We start from the raw sequence: 14,383 nt of genomic DNA, 5'->3' as shown, positions 1-14,383 counted from the left end.
CTGTTTGCTAGTATTTTGTTGAGAATTTTTGCATCTATATTCATCAGTGATATTATCTGTAATTTTCTTTTTTTGTATTATCTCTGCCTGGTTTTGGTATCAGGGTGATGGTGGCCTGTAGAATGTGTTTGGGAGTGTTCCTTCCTCTGCAATTTTTTGGAAGATGTTGAGAAGGATGGGTGTTAGCTCTTCTCTAAATGTTTGATAGAATTCACCTGTGAAGCCATCTGGTCCTGGACTTTTGATTGCTGGAAGATTTTTAATCACAGTTTCAATTTCAGTGCTTGTGACTGGTTTGTTTATATTTTCTATTTCTTTCTGGTTCAGTCTCAGAAGGTCGTGCTTTTCTAAGAATTTGTCCATTTCTTCCAGGTTGTCCATTTTATTGGTATAGAGTTGTTTGTAGTAGTCTCTTATGATGCTTTTATTTCTGTTGTGTCCACTGTAACTTCTCCTTTTTCATTTCTAATTTTATTGATTTGAGTCCTCTCCCTCGTTTTCTTGATGAGTCTGGCTAAAGGTTTATCAATTTTGTTTATCTTCTCAAAGAACCAGCTTTTAGTTTTATTGACCTTTTCTATTGTTTTATTTCTATTTCTTTTATTTCTGATCTGATATTTATGATTTCTTTCCTTCTACTAAGTTTGGGTTTTGTTTGTTCTTCTTTCTCTAGTTCCTTTAGGTGTAAGGTTAGATTGTTTATTTGAGATTTTTCTTGTTTCTTGAGGTAAGATTGTATTGCTATAAACTTCCTTCTTAGAACTGCTTTTGCTGCATTCCATAAGTTTTGGATCAGTGTGTTTTCGTTGTCATTTGTCTCTAGGTATTTTTTGATTTCCTCTTTGATTTCTTCAGTGATCTCTTGGTTATTTAGTAATGTATTGTTTAGCCTCCATGTGTCTGTGATTTTTATGTTTTTTCCCCTGTAATTGATTTCTACTCTCATAGTGTTGTGGTCGTAAAAGATGCTTGATATGATTTCAATTTTCTTAAATTTACTGAGGCTTGATTTGTGACCCAAGATGTGATCTATCCTGTTTTGAATGTTCTGTGTGCACTTCAGAAGAACGGGTAATCTGCTGGTTTTGGATGGAATTTCCTATAAATATCAATTAAATCTTTCTGGTCTATTGTGTCATTTAAAGCTTGTGTTTCCTTATTAATTTTCTGTCTGGATGATCTGTCCATCACTTTAAGTGGGGTATTAATGTCCCCCCACTATTATTGTGTTACTGTTGATTTCCTCTTTTATAGAGGTTAGCATTTGCCTTATGTATTGAGGTGCTCCTATGTTGGGTGCATCAGTATTTACAATTGTTTTATCTTCTTCTTGGATTGATCCCTTGATCATTATGTTGTGTCCTTCTTTGTCTCTTGTAATAGTCTTTATTTTAAGGTATATTTTGTCTGATATTAGAATTGCTACTCCAGCTTTCTTTTGATTTCCCTTTGCATTCCACCCCCTCACTTTCAGTCCGTATGTGTCCCTATGTTTGAAGTGGGTCTCTTGTAGACAGCATATATATGGGTCTTGTTTTTGTATCCATTCAGTGAGCCTGTGTCTTTTGGTTGGAGCATTTATTCCATTCACATTTAAAGTAATTATCGATATGTATGTACCTATGACCATTTTCTTAATTGTTATGGGTTTGTTATTGTAGGTCCTTCTCTTCTCTTGTGTTTCCCACTTAGAGAAGTTCCTTTAGCATTTGTTGGAGAGCTGGTTTGGTGGTGCTGAATTCTCTTAGTTTTTGCTTGACTTTAAAGCTTTTGATTTCTCCGTGGAATCTGAGTGAGATCCTTGCCAGGTAGAGTAATCTTGGTTGTAGGTTCTTCCCTTTCATCACTTTAAATATATCATGCCACTCCCTTCTGGCTTGTAGAGTTTCTGCTGAGAAATCAGCTGTTAACCTTATGGGAGTTCCCTTCAATATTATTTGTTGCTTTTCCCTTGTTGCTTTCAATAATTTTTTTTTTTGTCTTTAACTTTTGTCAATTTGATTAGTATGCGTCTCAGTGTGTTTCTCCTTGGGTTTATCCTGTATGGGACTCTCTGCACTTCCCGGACTTGGGTGGCTATTTCCTTTCCCATGTTACAGAAATTTTCGACTATAATCTCCAAATTTTTTCTCGGGTCGTTTCTCTCTCTCTTCTCCTTCTGGGACCCCTATAATGCAAATGTTGTTGTGTTTAATGTTGTCACAGAGGTCTCTTGGGCTGCCTTCATTTCTTTTCATTCTTTTTTCTTTAGTCTGTTCCGCAGCAGTGAATTCCACCATTCTGTCTTCCAGGTCACTTATCCGTTCTTCTGCCTCAGTTATTCTGCTATTGATTCCTTCTAGTGTAGTTTTCATTCAGTTATTGTGTTGTTCATCTCTGTTTGTTTGTTCTTTAATTCTTCTAGATCTTTGTTAAACATTTCTTGCATCTTCTCGATCTTTGCCTCCATTCTTTTTCCGAGGTCCTGGATCATCTTCACTATCAATATTTTGAAATCCTTTTCAGGAAGGTTGCCTATCTCCACTTCATGTAGTTGTTTTTCTGGAGTTTTATCTTGTTCCTTCATCTGGTACATAGTCCTCTGCCTTTTCATTTTGTCTATCTTTCTGTGAATGTGGTTTTTGTTCCACATGCTGCAGAATGGTAGTTCTTCTTGCTTCTGTTGTCTGCTGTCTGGTGGATCTAGTGCTTAGCTTTTTGACTCAGGTTTTCAGCAGTGGCCAAGAAGGGCAGGAACTGAGAGAGAATGAAGGTCCATCTACCCTGCCTTCCTACTGTATTGGTCACCTTCTTTTTTTCACCGTTATTTTGGCAGAACTGTTTACTTTATTCTGGTCATAAACTTTTTGGTGTACTTACTTTGATTTTCATAGGATGGTGTTCAGGGTTATCAGAAGCAATGCCTTTCACTCATCAGGATGGAGTAGACTATCAGAATAAAAAGTATTCATTTCCTGTTTGCTTGTGTTTCCATCCTTTGAAGGTTTCCTGGCTGAAATTCTTGTAGTAGCACTACATTATTTCTCAGAGCCCATTTTCCCTTTATGCCAGTGTAATTTATAAGCTCAGCTTAGTTCCACTGTCTTTTCAGGATAACAAATGTTTTAAGAAAAGCATGGTAATTCTAGGGTAGTGTATAATTCTGCAAAATATTCTCTCATGAACCCCTGTGTCATTTACAGTGGCCACATCTGGCATTCTTCATCATGAGATTTCATGTCCAAGAAAATGAGATTGCTATTAGTACAAATAAAAATATAACTGTGATTCACAATTACATCATATATACAGAGACATTCTTTCTACTTTTTACATAATTTATTTGTTTTTTAGTTCACTTCCTGATGCTATCACCTTCCTAGTTTATATTTATTCACATTGGCAATGTAGCGGACACTAAAGCAGGAGATGCCAGCCTCCCTGGCCCCTGACCCAGAGTCCCATTATAAATATTGGGAGACACTATAGGCCAAAATGTGATCAAACCTTTGGGTTTAGTAAACTGCAAGAGCAAAATCATCCAAGCACTTATTTTAAGTGAAGTACAATAGAAAATGTTTGATTAACTAGCAATTGTATAGTCATAAATTTATTATTAAAGTATGTCTAAGAATTATAATAAATATATTTAAGAATATGTATTTTTATTTATTTTATCAAAAACAACCTTTACTCAAATGTTAATACCATTTAAAATTTCAAGATAATGGACTAAACATATACTAAAATTTCTGCCTTCCCATTGGAGCTGTAGAAATATTAGAAAATATATATTAAAACTAATAAATGCATAATAATGTCAAAAACACAACATAAGAAATTGAGACGTGGAGGTCTGTTTAAAGATGGTGGAGGAGTAAGACGTGGAGACCACCTTCCTTCCCACAAATACATCAAAAATACATCTACATGTGGAACAACTCCTACAGAACACCTACTGAACGCTGGAAGAAGACCTCACACGTCCCAAAAGGCAAGAAACTCACCACGTACCTGGATAGGGCAAAAGAGAAAAGGAAAAACAGAGACAAAAGAATAGGGATAGGACCTGAACCTCTGGGAGGGAGCTGTGAAGGAGGAAAAGTTTCCATACACTAGGAAGCTCCTTCACTAGTGGAGACAGGGGGTGGCGGTGGGGGGGGGGGAAATCTTCAGCGCCACGGAGGACAGCGCAGCAACAGGGGTGCAGAGGGCAAAGCGGAGAGATTCCCATACAGAGGATCGGTGCTGACCAGCACTCACCAGCCTGCTGGGGCTGGTGGGGGCTGGGAGCTGAGGCTCAAGCTTCAGAGGTCAGACCCCAGGGAGAGGACTGGGGCTGGCTGCGTGAACACAGCCTGAAGGGGGCTAGTGCACCACAGCTAGCCAGGAGGAGTCCAGGAAAAAGGCTGGAACTGCCTAAGAGTCAAGGGACCATTGTTTTGGGGTGTGTGAGGAGAGGGGATTCAGAGCACCACCTAAACGAGCTCCAGAGACAGGCACGAGCCGCAGCTATCAGCACAGACACCGAGACAGGGATGAAATGCTAAGGCTGCTGCAGCCACCAAGAAGCCTGTGTGCGAGCACAGGTCACTATCCACACCTCCCCTCGCGGGAGCCTGTGCAGCCCACCACTGGAACAACTTCCCCGGGAGAACACACGGCACGCCTCAGGCTGTTGCAATGTCACGCTGGCCTCTGCCACCGCAGACTCGCCTCGCATTCCGTAGCCCTCCATCCCCCGGCCTGAGAGAGCCAGAGCCCCCCACTCAGCTGCTACTTTAATCCTGTCCTGTCTGGGCGGGTAACAGCGCTCTCAGGAGACCTAGTCACAGAGGCGGGGCCAAATCCAAAGCTGAACCCCAGGAGCTGTGTGAACAAAGAAGAGAAAGGGAAATTCTCTCCCAGCAGGCTCAGGAGCAGCGGATTAAATCTCCACAATCAACTTGATGTACCTGCATCTGTGGAATACCTAAGTAGACAACAAATCATCCCAAAAGTGAGGCAGTGGACTTTGGGAGCAACTATGGACTTGGGGTTTGCATTCTGGACCTAATTTGTTTCTAGGTTTATGTTTATTTTTGTTTAGTATTTACAGCTTATCATTGATAGATTTGCTTATTGATTTGGTTGCTCTCTTCCTTTTTTTTTTAATATATATATTTTTTCCTTTTTCTCTTTCTGTGAGTGTGTATGTGTATGCTTCTTTGTATGATTTTGACTGTATACTTTTGCTTTTACCATTTGTCCTGGGGTTCTGTCTGTCCATTTTTTTGTTATCATTGGTGGATTTGTTTTTTGGTTTGGTTGTTCTCTTCTTTCTTCCTTTCTTTTTTATTACTTTTTAATTTTTTTATTTTTAATAATTTTCTTTACTATTTTATTATTTTCTTCCTTCCTTCCTTCCTCCCTCCCTCCCTCTATCCCTTCCTTTCTTTCTTTTTCTCCCTTTTCTTCAGAGCTGAGTGGCTGACAACATCTTGGTGCTCTGGTCAGGTTTTAGCCCTGAGTCTCTGACGTGGGAGAGCCGAGTTCCGGACACTGGTCCACCAGAGACCTACTGGCTCCATGTAATATCAAACAGCGAAAGCTCTCACAGAGATCTCCATCTCACTGCTAAGTCCCAGTTCCACCGAACAACCAGCAAGCTGCAGTGCTGGACACCCTATGCCAAACAACTAGCAAGACAGGAACACAACCACAAGCATTAGAAGAGAGGCTGCCTAAAATCATAATCACAGACACCCCAAAACCCATCACTGGATGCGGTCCTGCCCACCAGAAAGGTAATATCCAGCCTCATCCACCAGAACACAGGCACTAGTCCCCTACACCAGGAAGCCTACACAACCCACTGAACCAACATTAGCCACTGGGGGCAGACACCAAAACAACAGGAACTATGAACCTGCAGCCTGCAAAAAGGAGACCCCAAACACAGTAAGTTAAGCAAAATGAGAAAACGGAGAAATGGACAGCAGATAAAGGAGCAAGGTAAAAACCCACCAGACAAAACAAATGAAGAGGAAATAGGCAGTCTACCTGAGAAAGAATTCAGAGTAATGATAGTAAAGATGATCCAAAATCTTGGAAATAGAATGGAGAAAATACAAGAAATTTTTAACAAGGATCTAAAAGAATTAAAGACCAAGCAAACAATGATGAACAACACAATAAAAGAAATTTAAAATTCTCTAGAAGGAATCAATAGTAGAATAACTGAGGCAAAAGAACGGATAAGGGACCTGGAAGATAAAATAGTGGAAATAACTACCGGAGAGCAGAATAAAGAAAATAGAATGAAAAGAATTGAAAACAGTTTCAGAGACCTCTGGGACAATATTAAACACACAAACATTCGAATTATAGGGGTCCCAGAAGAAGAAGAGAAAAAAAAAAAAGGGACTGAGAAAATATTTGAAGAGATTATAGTTGAAAACTTCCCTAACATGCGAAAGGGAATAGTCAACCAAGTCCAGGAAGCACAGAGTCCCACACAGGATAAATCCAAGGAGAAACATGCCAAGACACATATTAATCAAACTATCAAAAATTAAATACAAATGAAAAATATTAAAGCAAGCAAGGGAAAAGCAACAAATAAAACACAAGGGAATCCCCATAAGGATAATAGCTGATCTTTCAGCAGAAACTCTGCAAGCCAGAAAGAAGTGGAAGGACATATTTAAAGTGATGAAAGGGAAGAACCTACAACCAAGATTACTCTACCAGCAAGGATCTCATTCAGATTCGACAGAGAAATTAAAACCTTTACAGACAAGCAAAGGCTAAGAGAATTCAGTACCACCAATCCAGCTTTACAACAAATGCTAAAGGAACTTCTCTAGGCAGGAAACACAAGAGAAGGAAAAGACCTACAATAACAAAAACAAAACAATTAAGAAAATGGTAATAGGAACATACATATCTATAACTACATTAAACTTAAATGAATTAAATGCTCCAACCTAAAGACATAGACTGGCTGAATGGACACAAAAACAAAACCTGTATATATGCTGTCTATAAGAGACCCACTTCAGACATAGGGACACATACAGACTGAAAGTGAGGGGATGGAAAAAGATACTCCATGCAAATGGAAATCAAAATAACGCTGGTGTAGCAATTCTCATATCAGACAAAATAGACTTTAAAGTAAAGACTATTATAAGAGACAAAGAAGGACACTACACAATGATCAAGGGATCAATCCAAGAAGAAGATATAACAATTGTAAATACTTACGCACCAAACATAGGAGCACCTCAATACATAAGGCAAATGCTAACAACCATAAAAGGGGAAATCGACAGTAACACAATAACAATGGGGCACTTTAACACCCCACTTTCACCAATGGACAGATCATCCAAAATGAAAATAAATAAGGAAACACAAGCTTTAAATGACACATTAAACAAGATGAACTTAATTGATATTTATAGGACATCCCGTCCAAAGACAACAGCATACACTTTCTTCTCAAGTGCTCATGGAATATTCTCCAGGATAGATCATATATTGGGTCACAAATCAAGGCTTGGTAAATTTAAAGTAACTGAAATCATATCAAGTATCTTTTCCGAACACAACGCTATGGGACTAGATATCAATTGCAGGAAAAAAAACTATAAAAAATACAAACACATGGAGGCTAAACAATACACTACTAAATAACCAAAAGATCACTGAAGAAATCAAAGAGGAAATAAAGCAATACCTAGCAACAAATTACAATGAAAACACGATGACACAAAATCTATGGGATGCAGCAAAAGCAGTTCTAAGAGGGAAGTTTCTAGCAATACAATCCTACCTCAAGAAATAAGAAACATCTCAAATAAACAAGTTAACCTTACACCTAAAGCTATTAGGGGAAGAAGAACCAAAAAAACCCAAAGTTAGCAGAAGGAAAGAAATCATAAAGCTCAGAGCAGAAATAAACGAAAAAGAAATGAAGGAAACAATAGCAAAGATCAATAAAACCAGAAGTTGGTTCTTTGAGAAGATAAACAAAATTGATAAACCATTAGCCAGACTCATCAAGAAAAAAAGGGAGAAGATTCAAATCAATAGAATTAGAATGAAAAAGGAGAAGTAACAACTGACACTACAGAAATACAAAGGATCATGAGGATTACTACAAGGAACTATATGCCAATAAAATGGACAACCTGGAAGAAATGGACAAATTCTCAGAAAAGCACAAATTTCCAAGACTGAACCAGGAAGAAATAGAAAATATAAACAGACCAATCACAAGCACTGAAATTGAAACTGTGATTAAAAATCTTCCAACAAACAAAAGTCCAGGACCAGATGGCTTCATGGGAGAATTCTATCAAACATTTAGAGAAGAGCTAAAACTTATACTTCTCAAGCACTTCCAAAATACAGCAGAGGAAGGAACACTCCCAAACTCATTCTATGAGGCCAACATCACCCAGATACCAAAACCAGACCAAGAGGTCACAAAAAAAAGAAAACTACAGGCCAATATCACTGATGAACATAGATGTAAAAATCCTCAACAAAATACTAGCAAACAGAATCCAACAGCACATTAAAGGGATTACACACCATGATCAAGTGGGGTTTATTCCAGGAATGCAAGGATTCTTCAATATATGCAAATCAATCAATATGATAAACCATATTAACAAACTGAAGAATAAAAACCATACGATGATCTCGATAGATGCAGAAAAAGCTTTCGACAAAATTCAACACCCATTTATGATCAAAAACCTCGGAAAGTAGGCATAGAGGGAAACTCCCTCAACATAATAAAGGCCATATATGACAAACCCACAGCCAGCATCATTCTCAAAGGTGAAAAACTGAAACCATTTCCACTAAGATCAGGAAGAAGACAAGGTTGCCCATTCTCCCCACTATTATTCAACATAGTTTTGGAAGTTTTAGCCACAGCAATCAGAGAAGAAAAAGAACTAAAAGGAATCCAAATCAGAAAAGAAGTAAAGCTGTCGCTGTCTGCAGATGCTACCAGAAAACTAAAGGCCTCAGATCCTAAAGATGCTACCAGAAAACTACTAGAGCTAATCAATGAATTTGGTAAAGTAGCAGGATACAAAATTAATGCACAGAAATCTCTTGCATTCCTATACACTAGTGCTGAAAAATCTGAAAGAGAAATTAAGGAAACACTCCCATTTACCACTGCAACAAAAAGAATTAAATCCCTAGGAATAAACCTACCTAAGGAGACAAAAGACCTGTATGCAGAAAACTATAAGACACTGATGAAAGAAATTAAAGATGATACAAACAGGTGGAGAGATATACCACGTTCTTGACTGGAAAAATCAACATTGTGAAAATGACTATACTACCCAAAGCAATCTACAGATTCAGTGCAACACTTATCAAACTACCAATGGCATTTTTCACAGAACTAGAACAAAACATTTCACAATTTGTATGGAAACACAAAAGACCCCGAATAGCCAAAGCAATCTTGAGAAGGAAAAATGGGGCTGGAGGAATCATGCTCTGTGACTTCAGACTATATTACACAGCTACAGAAATCAAGACAGTATGGTGCTGGCACAAAAACAGAAATATAGATAAATGGAGCAGGATAGAAAGCCCAGAGATAAACCCATGCACATATGGTCACCTTATGTTTGATAAAGGAGGCAAGAATGTACAATGGAGAAAAGACAGCCTCTTCAATAAGTGGTGCTGGGAAAACTGGACAGCTACATGTAAAAGAATTAAATTAGAACACTCCCTAACACCATACATGAAAATAAACTCAAAATGGATCAAAGACCTAAATGTAAGGCCAGACACTATAAAACTCTTAGAGGAAAACATAGGCAGAACACTCTATGACATAATAGAATATGTCATAATAAAAATACTATTAGAAACTGAAAAAAAAAAATTGAGATGTGCCTAAAAGAATAAAGGAGAAGGAAAGCCACAATTGGAAGCCAAGATTAGAAGTATAAGCCAGTCATCATCAGAAAATCTACAAACAATAAATGCTGGAGAGGGTGTGGAGAAAAGGGAACCCTCTCGCACTGTTGGTGGGAATGTAAATTGATACAGCCACTATGGAGAACAGTATGGCGGTTTCTTAGAAAACTAAAAATTGAACTACCATATGACCCAGCAATCCCACTACTGGGCATATACCCGGGGAAAACCATAATTCAAAAAGAGTCATGTACCACAATGTTCATTGCAGCACTATTTACAATAGTCAGGACATGGAAGCAACCTAAGTGTCCATCGGCAGATCCATAGATAAAGAAGATGTGGCACATATATACAATGGAATATTACTCAGCCATATAAAGAAATGAAATTGAGTTATTTGTAGTGAGGTGGATGGACCTAGAGTCTGTCATACAGAGTGAAGTAAGCCAGAAAGAGAAAAACAAATACCGTATGCTAACACATACATATGGAATCTAAAGAAAAAGAAAAAAAAATGGTTCTGATGGACCTAGGGGCAGGACAGGAATAAATACGCAGATGTAGAGAATGGACTTGAGGACACAGGGAGGGGGAAGGGTAAGCTGGGACGAAGTGAGAGAGTAGCATGGACATATATACACTACCCAATGTAAAATAGATAGCTACTGGGAAGCAGCCCCATCGCACAGGGAGATCCACTCGGTGCTTTGTGACCACTTAGAGAGGTGGGATAGGGAGAGTGGGAGGGAGATGCAAGAGGGAGGGGATATGGGGATATATGTATATGTAGAGCTGATTCACTTTGTTATATAGCAGAAACTAACACACCATTGTAAAGCAATTATACTCCAATAAAGATGTTAAAAAAAATAAAAAGAAATAAAAATACTATTAGAAACTGAAAAAAAAAATTGAGATGTGCCTAAAAGAATGAAGGAGAAGGAAAACCATAATTGTAAGCCAAGATCAGAAGTATAAGCCAGTCATCCTCAGAAAATCTGCAAACAACAAATGCTGGAGAGGGTGTGGAGAAAAGGGAACCCTCTTGCACTGTTGGTGGGAATGTAAATTGATACAGCCACTATGGAGAACAATATGGAGGTTCCTTAAAAAACTAAAAATAGAACTACCATACGACCCAGCAATCCCACTGCTGGGCATATACCCAGAGAAACCATAATTCAAAAAGACACATGCAGCCCAATGTTCACTGCAGCACTATTTACAATAGCCAGGTCATGGAAGCAACCTAAATGCCCATCAACAGATGAATGGATAAGGAAGATGTGGTACATATATACAATGGAATATTACTCAGCCATAAAAAGGAACAAAATTGGGTCATTTGCAGAGACATGGATGGACCTAGAGACTGTCATACAGAGTGAAGCAAGTCAGAAAGAGAAAAACAAATATTGTATATTAACTCATGTATGTGGAACCTAGAAAAACAGTACAGATGAACTGGTTTGCAAGGCAGAAATAGAGACACAGATGTACACAGATGTAGAGAATAAACGTATGGACACAAGGGGGGAAAGTGGCGGGGGGTGGTGGTGGTGGGATGAACTGGGAGATTGGGATTGACATATATACGGTAATATGTATAAAATAGATAACCAATCAGAACCTACTGTATAAAAAAATAAAATAAAATAAAATTCAAATTAAAAAAAAAAAAGGTATAAGACAGAGAGCAAAACTTACCTAGAAAAATATCAGGGAATCATTTCATAGAAGATAAACACATCATCAGAAATATTTACAAAAACAACAGTACATAAAAGAGAGAAATTGACTCCCACTAAAAAGTTACTAGAAAATCATAAAAAGACATTCAAATAATCATTATAAATATCACAGAGGTAATGCGGTCACACGAAAGGAGAACAGTCATGAATATACATCTCTTAGAGGTTTTGTGAAAGATACTATTGAATAAAGTCAAACACATGGCATGAAAAGCAAAAGAGACCCTCGAAGAACGAATGGATGATGCTGAACCGAGGAATTTTTATAAGGAGTCTGCACGAATAAAGAGAGAATAAGAGAAACGCACGACAGCTGCTAAGTTTCCAAATCCTTCTAAAAGGGGATATAGAACGTGAAGATGTAGGTAAGAACACAGAAGAGACAAAACCTGATGAAATAACTGACTAGAATTTCTCAGAACTTACCGTTCAGATCAGATACTGCAGACTCTTGGACCGGGCGCAGTGGTGGCGGAGGAGTCCTGTCCCGCGGCGCCTGGCTTCCTCGCCGTGGGCCACAGGGCGGGGGCCTCATCCGAGCAGGAGAAGCCGAGGCTCAGCACGCGCTGACCAGCACGCAGACTGACAGGAACCTCAGCCGCTTCCCAGCCCCTGGCTGCCAGACCACCCGTTCAGCCGGGAGGTGCTGCAGAGATGCTCCCTTTGCCACCAACCCAGCATCCTGCCAGCCGGCCTGGCGGAGGTGGCTCGTCACCGCGAGCACGGACTGATGTCCGTGGCCGCCGGGGTCTCTCGGAGCACCTGGAGGAGCTGCTGCCCCAGACCCCGCGAGTGCTGCCGGGGGGGCTCGTCCAACCTGCCCTGAGTGGCCTAGGAGGGGGCCGTGATGGGGACGCAGGGCCGCCACTCCAGGAGCAACGAGCCCCGGCTCCTGCGGAGCCTAATGGAGGCCTGCGGGCCGGGGGAGGAGGTGCCCCAGGCCCCCGTGGACGTCCACACCCGCCTCAGGAGCAGTGGCGTGGTCTCTGTGTGCGCCTCCTGAGGCCCTGGCCGAAGATGCCATCGAGCTGGGCATGCCCAGTGGCCTGGGCCACCGCCTTGCTGCCTAGACCCTGGGGGACAGCCAAGACGCTTCTGCAGAAGGGGCAGCACCCGGCTTAGCTGCGGATCCACGTGCGCACGCTGTGCGGCACCGCCATCCACGGGCTTGACGTACCGGAGCAGGGCGGGGCGAGCAGCGGGAAGAAGGGCGCAGGCGCTGGGCGTGGGCCACGGCCCCCAAGTACCGCCCTCTCCCCTCCTCCCTCCCTGGCGCCTTCCGGAGGACTCAGGTTCCCTGCAGCCTGCAGGCCGGAGCAGGAGCTGCTTGAGGCCTGGGAGGGTGGGTGGAGGACGGGTCCTGGCCAGCGGGGAACACGGCGAGATGTGAGCCCCCTCCACAGACTCTAAGCTCCTGGCAAATGGCAGGTGGAGCTGGTCCTGATGACCCTTCCCTTGGTCAAGAGTCCTGGAGGGTCCCCTCGCCTGGCATCTGATTGACTGCAGGATTTGGTTCTTTAGCATGCCCATGAAGGGACAGACAGACCAGGAAAGCCAGGAACTTGGGTGGGGCAGGCTGCCTGCAGCCCAGGGCTCACGGGGGCCTCCCTATCCTACGCAGGACCGAGTGCTGGAGCCCCTTCCTTCCACCCACCAGCTGTGAGGCTCGAGGCAGAGCGATCTCCCTTCCGTAAAAGGGCTAACGCACCTGGGCAGCAGCCTCCCATCCACTCCCTGCGCACCTGCAGCTCTGTGCTGCCCTCCCCGGTGGTCTGCCCGCTACCCACCCACCCAGCCCTGAGCACCCGCCCCCATTCCAGCCTTCATCGACCGGCTTGCCCTCAGCCAGCCACTGTTTGTCTGACCCTGGCCCTTATTAGAAGGGTCAGCCGAAGTCCATTTCTGCACCTGCTTTTTTTACTTTTGAAATGGCAATAAAGACACTGTCCTATTAAAAAAAATTAAAAATTAAAAACAAAGATTCTAGGTATAGACTGACACAAGAGACATACTTAAAGGGGCAAAAAACGCCAGTCAAATACGAATCAAAAGAAAGTTGATATAATAATATAATATTAGAAAAAAATAAAATGCAAAGTGAACAATCATTGAAAGAAATAAGAAGGATATCTCATTTTGATCAAAGGAACAATTCAGAAGAATATAAAGCAATTAATTAGATTATGCGTCATCAATATGACTTTAAAACTTATGAGAAAAAAGATAGTAATACAAGAAGAAATCGGCAAATCTACTCTCATGAGGAAAGGTTTCGCACACTTCTCTCAGAAACCAAGTGAACAAATGGAACACCTCCGAAAAATAGGATACTGAAGAGTTGAACAACAAAGCAATAGCATTATAGAATGCTGCACTCAACAAAAAGGAAGAGCATGCTATTTTCAAGTACCTGTAGAGCATACAAAAAAATTGATGATATTTTGCCTTAATGTACAGTTCAACAAATACAAACAACAAAAACAACTAACGGGACACATTCTCTGACCATAATAGAAGACAGTTGGAAATTGACAACAAAAATATGGCCAAGAAACAAACAAATCACACTTCCCTAATTGGGTAATTTTGAAGATTAAATCACAACAGAAATAACAGAAAAGTGACAAAAATTGCACTAGATATGAAAAACTTGTACATTCCAATTCAAACAACTCACAGAGGGAAATGTATAGTCTTCTTTC

At 40.8% G+C, this 14,383-nt stretch overlaps 1 pseudogene; it reads left to right on the top strand.

Annotated features, from left to right (window-relative positions):
• LOC118905014 overlaps positions 1 to 13,091 on the top strand; it is a 46,281-nt pseudogene extending 33,190 nt beyond the window's left edge.
• Positions 13,092 to 14,383: the final 1,292 nt, after the last annotated feature.

Source organism: Balaenoptera musculus, chromosome 12 (genome assembly GCF_009873245.2).
Source record: "Balaenoptera musculus isolate JJ_BM4_2016_0621 chromosome 12, mBalMus1.pri.v3, whole genome shotgun sequence".
Lineage (NCBI taxonomy): Eukaryota > Metazoa > Chordata > Mammalia > Artiodactyla > Balaenopteridae > Balaenoptera > Balaenoptera musculus.
This window is presented reverse-complemented; position numbering and strand designations above follow the sequence as displayed.